Consider the following 14,361-nt stretch of genomic DNA (forward strand, 5'->3'; position numbering starts at 1 on the left):
GATTCCTTGACTCTGGCAGGCCTTTGTGTGCCCGAGCCCTTGGACATTCCCGCCTGCACCTGATGTGCATCAACAGCAGTGCTGTACACACCAGAAAGTGACCCAGAAGCCTCACCGCTAACAGTGGTGACAGCATCTGCACTGGTGGACTGACCACGGAGAACTCCTTGGGGCCTTCCTCTGAGGTGTCGTCTCTGTCTGCATGGAGTGCTATAGTGGGAACAACAGGGGGACTGGCAACTCCAGAGGGGCCAGGCACATCGGAGTTATCTCTTGCAACAAAGGACACAAGGTTCAGTGCAAGAGAGGGACAGATAGCTGGGCAGTGTGCCACTTCATTGAGATATGTGTATCCAGGAGACCTGTCAGCCCAAAGTCCCAGTAGCTTTCCTGGTATTTTCTCCTCAAGTGATCATGGTTATCTGTAGTTCCTCCATCCCTTTGCCTCTTGATTTTCTATTGTTCTTGGGATGCTTTCTACGTCTTTTACTGTGAAGACAGGGACAAAATATTCACTCAAACTCTCTGCCATTTCCTTGGGGGGAATTCACTAGCCTCCCAGCCACATGTTTCTCTGCAGCAGGGAGGTGGCGCGCTGTTCACTGGCGGTGGGACTCTCTGGTCCCACCGCTGGCAATGAGATTTCCATTGATGTCACCCCATGTCGCCATGAAACCTGAGGGAGGGGGTGCGCTGCCAGTGGGACCAGAGAATCCTGTCATTGTGAATGGCCGGAGAATCCCCCCCACCCCCCGCCCCCCCCCCCCCCCGCCCCCCCCCCCCCCCGCCCCCCCCCCCCCCCCCCCCGCCCCCCCCCCCCCCCGCCACCCCCCCGCCCCCCCCGCCGCCCCCCCGCCCCCCACCCCGCCCTCCCGCCCCCCCCCGCCCCCCCCGCCCCCCCCGCGCCCCCCCCGCCGCCCCCCCGCCGCCCCCCCCCCCCGCCCCCCCCCCCCCCCCGCCCCCCCCCCCCCCCCCCGCCGCCCCCCCCCCGCCGCCCCCCCCCCGCCCCCCCCCGCCGCATATACTTATCTTTGAATCCTACAGTGCAGAAGGAGGCCATTCGGTCCATCAAGTCTGCACCAACCACAATTCCACCCAGGCCCTATCCCCATAACCTCATACATTTACCCTAGCTAGTCCCCCTGACACTAAGGGGCAATTTAGCATGGCCAATCCACCTAACTCGCACATCTTTGGACTGTGGGAGGAAACCGGAGCACCCGGATGAAACCTATGCAAACACAGGGAGAATGTGAAAACTCCACACAGACAGTGACCCAAGCTGGGAATCGAATCCTGGTCTCTGGCACTGTGAGGCAGCAGTGCTAGCCACTGTGCTACTATGCCACCCATTTGGAGAAGCTTTTTCTGGTTGTGGTCACATTTCCTGCTGATTTTCTTTCATACTCCAATTTCTCTCTTCAGTTTTTTTGTAGTCATCCTTTGCTGGTTTCTAAAATGTGTTAATCTCAGGCAGCATTGTACATTTTTACTTTCAATTTGATACCATCCTTAGTTAACTGTGGATGGTGTGTCCTTATTGTAGAGTCTTTCTTTCTCGATGCTATCTGTATTTGTTGAGAGTTATGAAACATCTCCTTAAACATCTGCCACTGTCCCTATCGCTTCTCGGCCTTTTGGCTAAGATCAAGTGTAGTATGGATCGCCTGCACTTGGTTGAGGTCATTAGGTTACGCTGAGGCTTCATATGTTTCATACGAAGCAATTTTTAAAAGCGGCATCTCGGCCTTTTGGCTAAGATGCAAATGAGCTCAAGTCTTGGAGGAGGATCCTCCCCCTTCTCCAATCAGCTTGGCTCATGTAGATCAGGCCCAGGACAGGGTGGTTTTGGTCTCCCGTCCTGTCTTGTCAGCCTGGATCTGAAATGTCTCAACTTGTTGAGACTCTGAATTGGATTTGATTTGATTGAATTGGAAAAGTATTAAAAAAAAAATCTGCCACTGTCCCTATTAATTTACTGGGCGGAAGTTAAGAATGTATTAAACAATTAATTTTGTGAGATTCTTGGTAGTCTACCATAGTACAAAGGAGATATTTGCTGGGATTCTCTGCCCTCCCCATGATGTTTTTCTCAGTGGTGGGGGGAGGTACGCCGTTGGCCGGCATTCCAGTCCCGCGAATATCAATGGGATTTTCCCATTGATTCCACTCCATACCTTTGGGAAACACACAGCGGGGGCGTGCTGTCAGCACGGCCGGAAGATCCCGCCAAAGTAAAGTGCCAGAAGATCACACCCACTGTAACTATTGAAAGAATAGAAAAAAGATAAAGTGGAATGATTGTGGGAGTTGGAGGGTTTGGTTTCTGAAGAGTGATTTAAAAATTTGGGCTTGTGTAATGATGCATTTCCGGAGAATTCATTAATAGAACAAAAAATGATTTATGTCCAGCTACAGGAACTGCACATTTGCAACTAATTCCAAAGTACTTGTGCACTAGGAGAACTCCTTCCCGGGGTGATTCCTCTGGGTCCTGATTGGCCACTCAAGCCACATGACCCTTACTCTGCTATGTTGCACTTAAAGGGACAGTCACCACACCTTGCATAAATGTTGAAGTAAAATGCCTGTTTAATGAAGCAAACCTCACATGTGTACATTGCTTAATAGTATAAGGAAATACAAATATAAAAATTCAATGTCCAGAAATTGTGCAGTAATACACAGCAATGCGATGCATCTCTTTCCACCTACAATCGACCCTCTAAAATTCCCTCCTTGAACTCATTTCAAAGGTGGCACAGTAGCACAGTGGTTAGCACTGCTGCCTCACAATGCCAAGGACCTGGGTTCAATTCCAGCCTCGGGTCACTGTCTATATGGAGTTTGCACCTTCTCCCCATGTCTGCGTGGGTTTCCTCTGGGCGCTCCCACAGTCCAAAGATGTGCAAGTTAGGTTGATTGGCTATGCTAAATTGACCCTAGCATCAGGGGGTTAGCAGGGTAAATATGTGGGGTTACAGGAATAGGGCCTGGGTGGGATTGTGGTTGGTGCAGACGTGATGGGTTGAATGGACTTCTTCTGCACTGTAGGATTCTATGATTCTATTCTAACTCCTTCACCTCTGTATATTCTTCTCCTTTTTTGTGTTTCTCCTTATAATACATCCCTTTGAACAAGCCTCCTGCCTTAGATTTGCTTTCTCATTCTGCATCTGTGATGTGCTTTGAATATTTCTCCAAGTTAAAGGCACTATGTAAATACAAGCTGTTGGTGTGGTACCATTGCTTATTATTCCGAGTCATTTATGAGTGTGGTGCTGCACTGTGTGAACTTGCTTTGGCCTTGCTAAGCTGGTTATGAGAGAGAAGAGGGATTTGCATCCAGGATGTTCCCAGTTGATTGAAACTTGGGCCATGTGTTGGAAAGATTTGCTTGTCGGAGATTAAACTTGCAGTGGATGCAGGAAATACAATAGATGGTGGTTAATTTGCACTCATTATACATCCTGCCTAATTTACCTAAATAAAATGGGTAAGAAAAAATATCAAGCTGGGATTATAAACCCACATCTGCTTGTGTGCAAACTTGTGGAAGTTGAATTTCACCCTATAGATATTTTAGAACCTATAGCTAAATATCTTTTCAACTTTGTCTGCATATCTCTGACACAGCCTCCCATTGCGGGGCAAGAGGATTTTCCATTTGCTAACGTGAAAATCTTGCATGATTTAATTGAGTTATATAAATTTGACCATTTTTTATTGAAGAAATTGCAAAATGAATTTTAAACTCCAACTTACTTTCACCACCTGACGAAGCAACATTTAGTTAGAAAAGATATTAACATAATACAGTACTTGACTCCAAAGAAAATAATGTTAAACAGCCAGCAGTGAAAGTCTTGTGATGACCTTGTTTATAGTACTTCACTATTTCCTGATGAGAGCACTGTCCAATAAAAATCTATATTCTCTAAAGATACAGGCAGAAATTTCCTCTGACCAGGTGAGTCTCTGACACACTGTTGTAAGTGTACTGGTTTACAGAATGTGTCACCGCATCCTGCTGAGATTATTTTGATGTCATGCAGAAGTCTGGCCTTCACTGCTGTGTACGTCGAGCAAATGTTCATTGCAAGTGTGGTTTAGTGGGCAAGCTGCTCCTTGGAATAGGGCTCACTTTTTAACTGATGTTGGTTTGCTTGAGAACTTGCGCCAGAAGCTCGTTTGCCTGCGTTTGGGCTGAGCCAAAAAGGACAACTGTTCCTGTGTGACCGTCGAGACATTCAGTGCCGGAAAGTCATAGTAGCTCACATCTGTGACAGGGAGGAAAGAGAATTATTAGAAATGTCTTAGAGAACAAAACAATTCACAGGATTGCCTGCTAAGCCTCAGTTCAAGTGCACAATGTTACTTGGCTACATTTTCTGATTTTCTTGCTTTTAGCTGAGAAGGATTTGTGGCTTCAATGTTTCTATATGATTATGGTGTACATTTGATTGTGAACAGCTGACCCATACTTATACTAACATACATACAATGTTCCTACTGTCTGTTGTTTAGGTGACTGTATATCTTTGCCTCTGCATATGGTGGGTTCAATAACATGATTCCTCCATTAAGGCTGCACAAAACCTTCATCAATCTTCCTTTCTCCTCTCAGTAGAAGTAGAAATGGTTGAGGGCTTCAGGTTTTTAGGTATCCAGATCATCAACAACCTGTCCTGGTATCCCCATGCAGACACTATAGTTAAGAAAGCCCACCAATGCCCCTACTTTCTCAGAAGACTAAGGAAACTTGGCATGTCAGTTACGACTCTCACCAATTTTTACAGATGCACCATAGAAAGCATTCTTTCTGGTTGTATCACAGCTTGGTATGGCTCCTGCTCTGTCCAAGACTGCAAGAAACTATAAAGGGTCGTGAATGTAGTCCAGTCCATCACACAAACCAGCTTCCCATCCATTGACTCTGTCTACACTTCCCGCTGCCTTGGAAAAGCAGCCAGCATAATTAAGGACCCCACACATCCCGGACATACTCCCTTCCATCTTCTTCCATTGGGAAAAAGATACAAAGGCCTGAGATCATGTACCAACCGACTCAAGAACAGCTTCTTCCCTGCTGCCATCAGATTTTTGAATGGACCGACCTCACACTAAGTTGATCTTTCTCTACACCCTAGCTATGACTGTAACACTACATTCTACACTCTCTCCTTTCCTTCTCTATGAACAATATGCTTCATCTATATAACGCGCAAGAAACAATACTTTTCACTGTATACTAATACATGTGACAATAATAAATCAAATCAAGTCATACTGGCAATTCCTGATCCCCAAAACTTTGGAAAGGGTATTACTTCTGCCTGATAGTGGGAGTTCTCACATTTCCGAATGGCTTCAAGGAGTATGGAGAGAGTGCGAGTGATTGACATTGAGGTAGGTGGTCAGCCATGATCTAACTGAATGGAGGAGCAGGTAAATGGGCTAAATGGCATATTCTTGTTTCCATGTTTCACAGCAATTTCTTTTCTAATTATGCAATCTCATTAATTCTTTCAGCCTATTGGCCTTCTGCAGTTTAACCATACAGATACACAATGTGCAGCACAAAGTCACACCTTAAGTGAAAATAATGCGTAAAATGTAATTGCAGGTGTGATGTGTTATAAATGTTTAAGGGAATGGGTCAGGTGACACAGGGTGTGTGGTGATCTGCCCGGAGACCGCCCTGAAACGGAAGTTGTCGTTTGGAGTGAGTAAGACTGCAATAAAGATCTGTGTTCCCTGACGCCTGTTTGTAGAGCAAGTTCTTGAAGATACTCCTCGGTGCTAAAAAATTTAACACTGGCAATGCAGTTGGAGTGTTCGACAGCTCGCAAGGTAAAGGATCGAGATCTTCAACACAGACTGTTTGGAGATCCACAGTGCACAGTGCAAAAGAAAACCCTTGGGGGACAGGTAGGACAATGGTGGTAAGAGGGCATTGTGGGAAACAGCGTGTTGGACTGACTTGGGTGCTGTCGGCAGTTACAAGTCGGTCACCACGGCCGTCGCTGGCATCGGATTGCAGGCGATCGGAGGAAGACTTGGTCATTGAGTAACTGGAATACCGAGTGCTTGGGGGGAAGCAAGCACAGGAGCCAGCGTGGGTCTTCCTTAGCACAGTTGGAAATAAAATATTCAGCGTCCTGAGAATTCTACTGCAGCCAAAGAATCCAGCTGAGACACTCAGCCACTTCAGGAGCTGAGTGCAGTATTAGAGGGGCACTTTGGGTCAAAACCATTTCTGATTGCGGGGCATTTCTGGTTTTACAAGCGGGACCAGATGGAGGGTGAGACCATTACCAAATCTGTGGCTTCTCTCAAAAGCCTCACGGAGCATTGTGACTTTGGGGTTTTCTTGCAGGACGCACTACGGGACTGGGTTATATGTGGCCACCAACAGGAAGCAATCCAGCAAAGGCTACAGGCGGAGTTGCAGCTGGAGTTTAAGAAGGTGTTTGAGATCACAGTTTCTATGGAATGGGCTGCCAGGGAGGCAGTGCACTTTGGCGCTAATGTGAGGGTGCATAAGGTGGTAGAGATGCCAAAGAATCAGTCGCAGCCCAAGGAATGCTGCCATTGTGGCCAAGGGGGTCACATAGAGTCCAGTTGCTGGCGAGGGGAGCTGTTGGAAGACGGGCCACATTGCCCGAAACTGCAGAGCACCGGTGCCCAGGAGAGTGCAAAGCTAAAGCAGACAGGATTCAAACCCAGGATAAAGTGGCAAGTGGTCAATGTAGATAAAAACAAAGAGTCCACGGGGTCTGTGGACGTAAGCGCAAACTGAGAAGATGCAATTTAAACTAAACAATCTGGCTGTGCGAGGTGAAGCAGACAGATTCTGCGTGATGCCCAAAGTCACAGGGAAATTAGTTAAGATGGAGGTGGACATGGGGCTGGGGCAGGGGGGGGCGGGGGGGGGGGGGGGGGGGGGCAGTGTTGTTGATCCCAGCGTCTTTATATAACCAAAGTTGAATTATCATCCCCTGAACCCTGTAAACATTCATTCTGAGGACATACAGAGAACAGTTGGTTTCTCTTGAGGGCTATGTCTTGGCCAAGGTGCAGCTGAGGGACCAGTGTGCGTAGCTATCTTTGTATGTTGTGAAGGGTGATTCTCCCGCATTGTTCAGATGATCTTGGCTGAAACAATTAAAATTGAACTGTGAAGCGGTGAATAGATTAACGGAGTCTCGTTTGAGTCTGAATGATATTTTACACAGCTACAAGAAGGTGTTTAATGGAACCCTTGGTGAGATGAAAGGAGTGAAAGTGAGCCTATGGTTGAAGCCGGATTCATGCCCAAAGAGCCTGAAGACACGTCCAGTGCTGAATGCAATTAGACCCAATTTGGAGACTGACATTGAGAGATTAGTAAGTTTGGGGGTATTGGAACCAGTGGCCACGAGTGAATGAGCCACGCCAATTGTTCCCGACATGAAGACCGATGGCTCACAGTGAACCCTGACTCATGTGAGGATCAGTATCCATTGGAGCTTGTTGAATGCCTGTTTATTGGCCTTTCTGGTGGTCAGAGGTTTACCAGAATGGATCTTTCACAAGTTTATCTGCAGGTGGGGGTGGCCGAAGACTCTCAGCCACCATTAACCGTCATCACCTAAAAAATATTATTTTGTTATAAACGCCTGTCTTTTGAAATCATGTTGGCCCCGGCCATTTGTCAAAGAGTGATGGACCAGATTTTGAGTGGTCTCCCAGGGGTCCAATGTTACTTGGATGACATCCTGGTGCAGGGTTCCACAGGTGAGGAACGTATGTGGAAATTAGGAGAGACATTGAAGAGATTGAAGGAACATAGGCTGCAGATTAGGAAAGACAAGTGTGAGTTTTTCAAGGACTCTGTCGTGTAATTAGGTCATGTTATCGATGGTGAAGGTTTGCATAAAGCACCAAAGAAGCTAGGAGCCATAATGAAGGCATCAAGACTGGAAAATGTTTCTCAGTTGAGGTCTTTCCTGGTACTCAAACTACTAAGGCAAATTTGTTCCTGACTGGATGACAGTAGTGAAACCTCTGCATTGGTTGTTGATGAAGGGGCAGGTTTAGCAGTGGGTGCCGGAATGCAAGAAAGCAGCTAAGAAGCATTGAAGGAGTTTATAGTCCTGATCCATTTAAACCCCAAGCTACCTCTGCAGCTGGCCTGTAATGCATTGCCAATGGCGTAGGAGCGGTGATATCCATGTGATACCGAATGGAGAAGATAGGCCCATTGTGTTCACTTCTAGGTCACTCTCTAAAATGGAAGAGAACTACGCACAAATAGAGAAAGAGGCACCAAACATCATTTTCGGTGTTACCAAAGTTTCACCATTATCTGTATGGCAGGAAGTTGTCTTGCTGACGGACCAAAGATTGCTGACCAAGATTTTGGAACCTCATTTGAAGATTCCATCTATTGCTGCAGCTCAGTTGCAGAGGTGGACGTTGATATTGTCGGTCACCTGAATGAAATCCACTATTGCCATTCGGATCAACATGCAAATGCAGATGCGTTATCCAGGCTGCCATTGCCTTGTCACAAAAAGGTCCTGGACAAGGTTATCCAGATCATGTACTTTTCACAAGATGCTAAAGTACCAATTAAAGCTGCTATGGTGAAACAAGCTACAAGAAAGGATCCCATACTGAGTCAAGTAGTTTACCTGGTCCCCAAGGGGAGGACAAGCCGACTGAAGGATCTGGAACTGAGGCCATGTTTAAGCCATCAATGAGAATTGTTGGTGCATAATGGTTGTTTGAGGTGGGGTATGGGGATCATCATTCCCCCGTCCTTGAGGAGAAAAGTGTTGGAGCAACTGCACCAAGGTCACCCGGGGTGGTGCGGATGATAAAGGTGGCCTGCAGTTACATGTGGTGACCAAAAGTCGATGCCTGCTTCAAGGAGAAAACGGGCTCTTACGTGTTGTTTTCCAAAAATCGGAAAGCACCTTCTGGATCACCATTGCACCCATGGGAATGGCCATAGGAGACTTGGGAGCATGTTCACATAGATTTTGCAGAGCCAGTAGAACAACAGATGTTGCTGGTGGCCATCGGTGCACACTCAAAGTGGCCAGAGGTGATTTGTATGTAATCGACAACCACAGAATCGATGTTTGACAAGCTCAATGACATGTTTGCTAGATTTGGATATCCAGATCAGGTTGTAAGTGACAACGAACTGCAGTTTGTGTTGAGGAGTACATGGAACTGCATGGAATTCATCATGTAAAGACTGCAACCTACCACCCTGAGATGATGGGTTAGCGGAGTGTTTTGTACAGTCTGTTAAACACTCCTTACAGGCTTCACAAGAGGAAGGGTCATTGATGCAAAGAGATTAAACAGTTCTTGAATATGTACCTCCCGTGCAACAACAAAATGCTCCCCGGTGGCGTTAATGTTTGTATGCAACTGTCTCCCAATGTTTGACCTACTGAGGCCTGATGAGACAAGATGAGTGGTGGAGAGGAACCAGGAGGCACAAATAGGGCGTCGAACCAAACATGCCAAGCTGAGGGTGTTTCAGAAGGGTGGGTTGGTACTTGGAAGAAACTAAGCATTGGGGGGGAAGTGGGTTCTGGCCACGATTGTAGCCAAGACAGGGCATTTGGTGGAAACTCAGGATGAGTTAGTTTTGTGTCGGCATGCGGACCAGCTGCTGGTGGCCCCACATCAAGGAGTGGGACCCCCATCTACAATTTTGGAGGTATTCTGAATGATGCCAGCGGAGGTGCCAGGAGAGGGAGGCATGGAATCGATAGCTCCTCCTTTCACAGCAGGAACTGGGGGGCCAGCATTGGGGACTGATGATGTACAGGAAGAAGGATCACTGTTGACAGCTTCGTCAAGACCACAGTCACCGGAGAGGAACCTAAGGCTGGTTCCAGTTCCCAGGAAATAACCCCCACTGGATTGTTGTCCCCTGACAGATTGATCATGTCACTGTAGGATGGACATAGGGGTGGGGAACTAACCAATGGACTGTATCATATAGTAAATAGATTGTGAGTTTTTCACCAAGTATTTGAAATTAACCAAAAACAAGAATGTATAATTGTATGCAAATAGTTTAAAAATGCTGTTGCTGTTAATTTAACAGGATACTTCCATCCAAATCACTTGGAGAAATGTTTCCAGCTATGAGAATATTACTATACCAAAGAGTGCATCAGCATTAGGATGGTATGAATGCTCTGCCTGAGGGCAGATTCTTGGCTCTTTGTCTGCTGATGCTTCTTCCTGACCTGTTTGCTTGGCAGATTTTTGTCATTGATAGCTTGCAGCAGCCTTCCACTTGAAGGATGATGAGGCAAGTTCCAAGTCTACCTTCCAAGTCAGCCAGAATGGGAATTGACCCTGCACAGCTAGTATCATTCTTAACTACATATGCATCATCCTGCCAATTGGGCTAACCAGCCTGTGCACCAGCATTAGTGATCATAAATCTCAAGTTTTATTGCTGCAGGCTTGTATTTTGCACATGCAGTTCAGCTAACTTTTAACAGGATACCACATTGTGACAAAAGACTTTAAGCAATTGTCAGAGGGCCAGATGTGAGTCATCTGTAGTTGCTCAAACATGATGTGGACACTTAAAGAACATAATTCACAAGCTTGTGCTTATTTGAGATATCTCTGTTATGCATTAATCCAATGAAAAATAAGAGGGAGATGGCAATTCTGATAGATTGAGGGCATAGCTAGTCAATCCAGGAAAATATATGGAACCATAAACTTGGACCAATTTTTCATTTGCAAATGGCTTTGAAATACAAAAAGAAACAAAAGAAGCTCTCTAAAACGGTTAACGAATGACCATGCATATGAACATATGAATTAGGTGCAGGAGTAGGCCATTTGTCCCTTGACGCTGCTCTGCAATGCCATTCAGTAAGGTTTATCGTGGCCCTATCTCCACATTCTCACCTACCCCGATAACCCTTGACTTCCTTGTTAGGGGAGGTGATGGCCTAGTGGTATTATCATTAGATTAATAATCCAGAAACTCAGCTAAGGTTCTCGGGACACAGGTTTGAATCCCACCACAGCAGATGGTGGAATGTGAATTCAATAAAAAATATCCGGCATTAAAAATCTACTGAAGACGATGAAGCTATGGTCGATTGTCAGAAAAACACATCTGGTTGACCAATGTCCTTTTGGGAAGGAAATCTGCTGTCCTTACCTAGTCCAGCCTACATGTGACACCAGAGCCACAGCAATGTGGTTGACTCTCAACTTCCATCCATGGGCAACTAGGGATAGGCAATAAATGCTGGCCAGCCAGTGACGCCCATTTCCCACAAATGAATTTAATTAAGAAACAATCGACGTCCGCCTTAAAAATATTCAATGATCCCACCTCCACTGTGCTCTGGGGGAAAGAGTTCCAAAGACCCACAACTTTCTGAGAGAAAAAAAGTCTCCTCCTCGATGTCTTAGATGGGAAAATCCCTCATTTTTAAATGGTATCCCGAGTTCTAGTGAGGCATGTTGGGCTGAAATTTCTACTGTCTTGCTTTGGCACAATTCCCCCGATATTGGCACAGCCAGTACAGAAATTCGTGTAATTTCATTGCAAATGATGTTTAAAGCAACTTGAATTTCAATGACTGTTTTGTGCTAATTTTAAAAACATCACACTTCAAGAAGTGCTCACCCACATAACTGGCCAGGGTGTATTCCTCACCATTGGGAGTTTCCACTAGCTATGCTCATTTGCAGGTCTTAGAGACAGCTCCAAGAATAAAGTTGCATGTTTTGGGCGCAAGTACATAATAGGTACAATCTGAAATGCTTTGAATGCGTTTTGAGAAATTGATTAATGTACTCACGTCTTCACCTCAATCTAACTAGAAAATCATTTTGTATATTTTTCATGATTTATTTTCAACAGGTTAAAATTGGGTCACAGTTGTGAACTAACTGATTTAAAAAAATTTTTGTGGTAACGCCCATTTTTAGCAAGATTAATTAAATTTTACCAAGTTACCACTCTCGGATATTTAAACGGATTGTTTAAAGCCAAACAAAATTTAAAAAGCACTATGGACTGAATTTGAGGCCAGATGGGGGAGCATGGTCAGTGGGGCTGGAGGTGGATGTGAAACGTGCTCCTGCCGCGTTCAGCAGTTTCATGCTGGCTACCAGTCAATATGAAACCCACACTCACATGAAACTACTGTCAGCAGGGGGTGGGAAGAGGGTACACACTGGACAAATGAAGGTGTTAAACAAAGCTGCCTGAAGGCTGTGAATCGTTGTTCAACAGTCCCATAGAACCATAGAAACCCTAAAGTGCAGAAGAAGGCCATTCGGCCCATCGAGTCTGCATCAACACCAATCCCACCTTGGCCCTATCCCTGTAACCCCACATATTCACCTCGCTAATCCCTCTAACCTACACATCCCTGGACACTAAGAGGCAATTTAGCATGGCCAATGCACCTAACCTGCACACCTTTGGGCTGTGGGAGGAAACCGGAGCACCAGGAGGAAACTCCCAAGGAGTTGCTTTGCATTTCCTGGGGTCTGAATACTTTTTCCAGTTCTTATACTGTCCATTGTGTCTGCAGGGCATCGTCCTATCCCATTTGGGGGTGGAAGAAAAAAAAGTCAGTCTCAAACAGCATTCCAAACTTAGAACCCATGCCAGGCTGGATGGAAATGCAAAGAGCCAGTCAGCCCTTCCCGTTTTTCAGATGAGTGCTGGCGGGTTCGGCTAGAGGCAGTCAGTGCCCGATGGGAGATAATGCTGCCACAGGACGGCAAGAGAAGACCACCACACTTAACAAGGAAGGAATGGACAGAGGTGGCAACTCCGGTCAGTGGACATGATGTGGTGTGAAGGAGCTGGATACAGAGCAGGAGGAAGTTCAGTAACCATCTGCACTCTACCAGGGTGAGTCCTAGTTAAAGATGTAACAGTGGAGAGAAGTGTTTCAGGGTGGCAGCACCTTGTTGGTGCTCATGGGTGTGAAATCCTGAGCTTAACTGATCTTTCAAGACTGCAGGTGATTAGGCCATGTGGTCTGTATGTAAGGGTGAGGTGCTGCAATATGATGGGTGCCTAAACCTACGTCTTTATGATCTCTTCCATCATGTAGAGAGGGGATTAATGAAAGCTCTTTTGGCTCTACAGGAGAAGAGGAGTCACAATGTTCAGGGGCAAGAATAAATGGTTGTTGTCCCTAATCTGTTGATCTTAAATCAGGCAGAGAAACGGATACTTGAGATGGCATGCAAATGTGGAGCTTGGTCCACTGATCATGGAGGGATAAGGGTCTGAAAGGAAAGTTGGAATCTAGTGGAAAAGGAAGAGATTGGGGGAAGATGTGTGTGATGTGGGCCAGTGATTGTAAGACTGACATCTGAAATCCACTTATTCCTATTTAGTCATTCAGAAGTCTTTCTTCAGTCAGATATCCATTCTGAGAAGCAAGCGGACTGTGTACACGCTGAGTTTGGAATGTTATTTGAGACTGACATTTTTTTCTTCCACCCCCAAATGGAACATCCTCACAATCCCAGAAGGACCCGAGGAACCTCCCTGGACATCAGAGGATGACCTGCAGCTAGATGCACCCGTTCCACATCCTTCATCTGCACCATCCATCGGTGCAGATACAGGCAGGTCAGTGGGCATATGCATTTCAGGGCAGATGGCAGCACATAATGGGCAAGGTACCCACACCTGAGGAGCTTGCAGTTGGAGGATTGTTGGAGAATAGGACGATGCAGAGCCTGAGGCAGATGATGAGCAGACACTGTATGTCCAGTGGGACACATGGGGAGATCTGGCAGAGATCCAGGAGGGTCTGTGTGCCATGGTCTCTGTGTTGAAGGAGTCCATGAAGAGCGTGAGCACTGGGTTGGCCCAGAGTTCTGAAAGCACAGCTTCCTCTATAGAAAGTAGTGACTCCCATGGAGAGGCAGCTGGAGGAACTCAATCAGAGGTTTCTAGGGTTGCGTTCAGATCTACAAATCCACACACTGGCAGTGGCCTCAGTAGGTCCATGCCAATATAAGAGATTGATGAGGCATCTAGTGACTCTGCTAGCAGCCATCAATCTAGGGGGGGTTCAAACCAACCTCATGGTGGTGGATGATCTGCAGCTTCAGGTATCTGGGGGCTCCTCCTAGGGTGCTCCTGATGGTGGCAGCAGCTCCTCTTCCTCTGCCAGTGATTGTCACATCTGAGGAGACCACAATGACTTGTACCCAGGAGTACCTAGCCTTGGCACTGGACTCACCTGCCCAGTTGGGGCCCACACAGGCCCCAGTGAACAGGGAGGGGGCAGCCACGATAATCAAGGCCAGGGCATTATGTCAACAGCCTGCCTC

General features: G+C 46.5%; 1 pseudogene; it reads left to right on the forward strand.

Moving 5' to 3' along the window:
- Window positions 1-1,621: 1,621 nt before the first annotated feature.
- LOC144489227 (U2 spliceosomal RNA) lies at window positions 1,622-1,828 on the forward strand (annotated as a pseudogene).
- The last annotated feature ends 12,533 nt before the right edge of the window (window positions 1,829-14,361 follow it).

This window comes from Mustelus asterias, unplaced genomic scaffold, assembly GCF_964213995.1.
Source record: "Mustelus asterias unplaced genomic scaffold, sMusAst1.hap1.1 HAP1_SCAFFOLD_2023, whole genome shotgun sequence".
Classification (NCBI taxonomy): domain Eukaryota; kingdom Metazoa; phylum Chordata; class Chondrichthyes; order Carcharhiniformes; family Triakidae; genus Mustelus; species Mustelus asterias.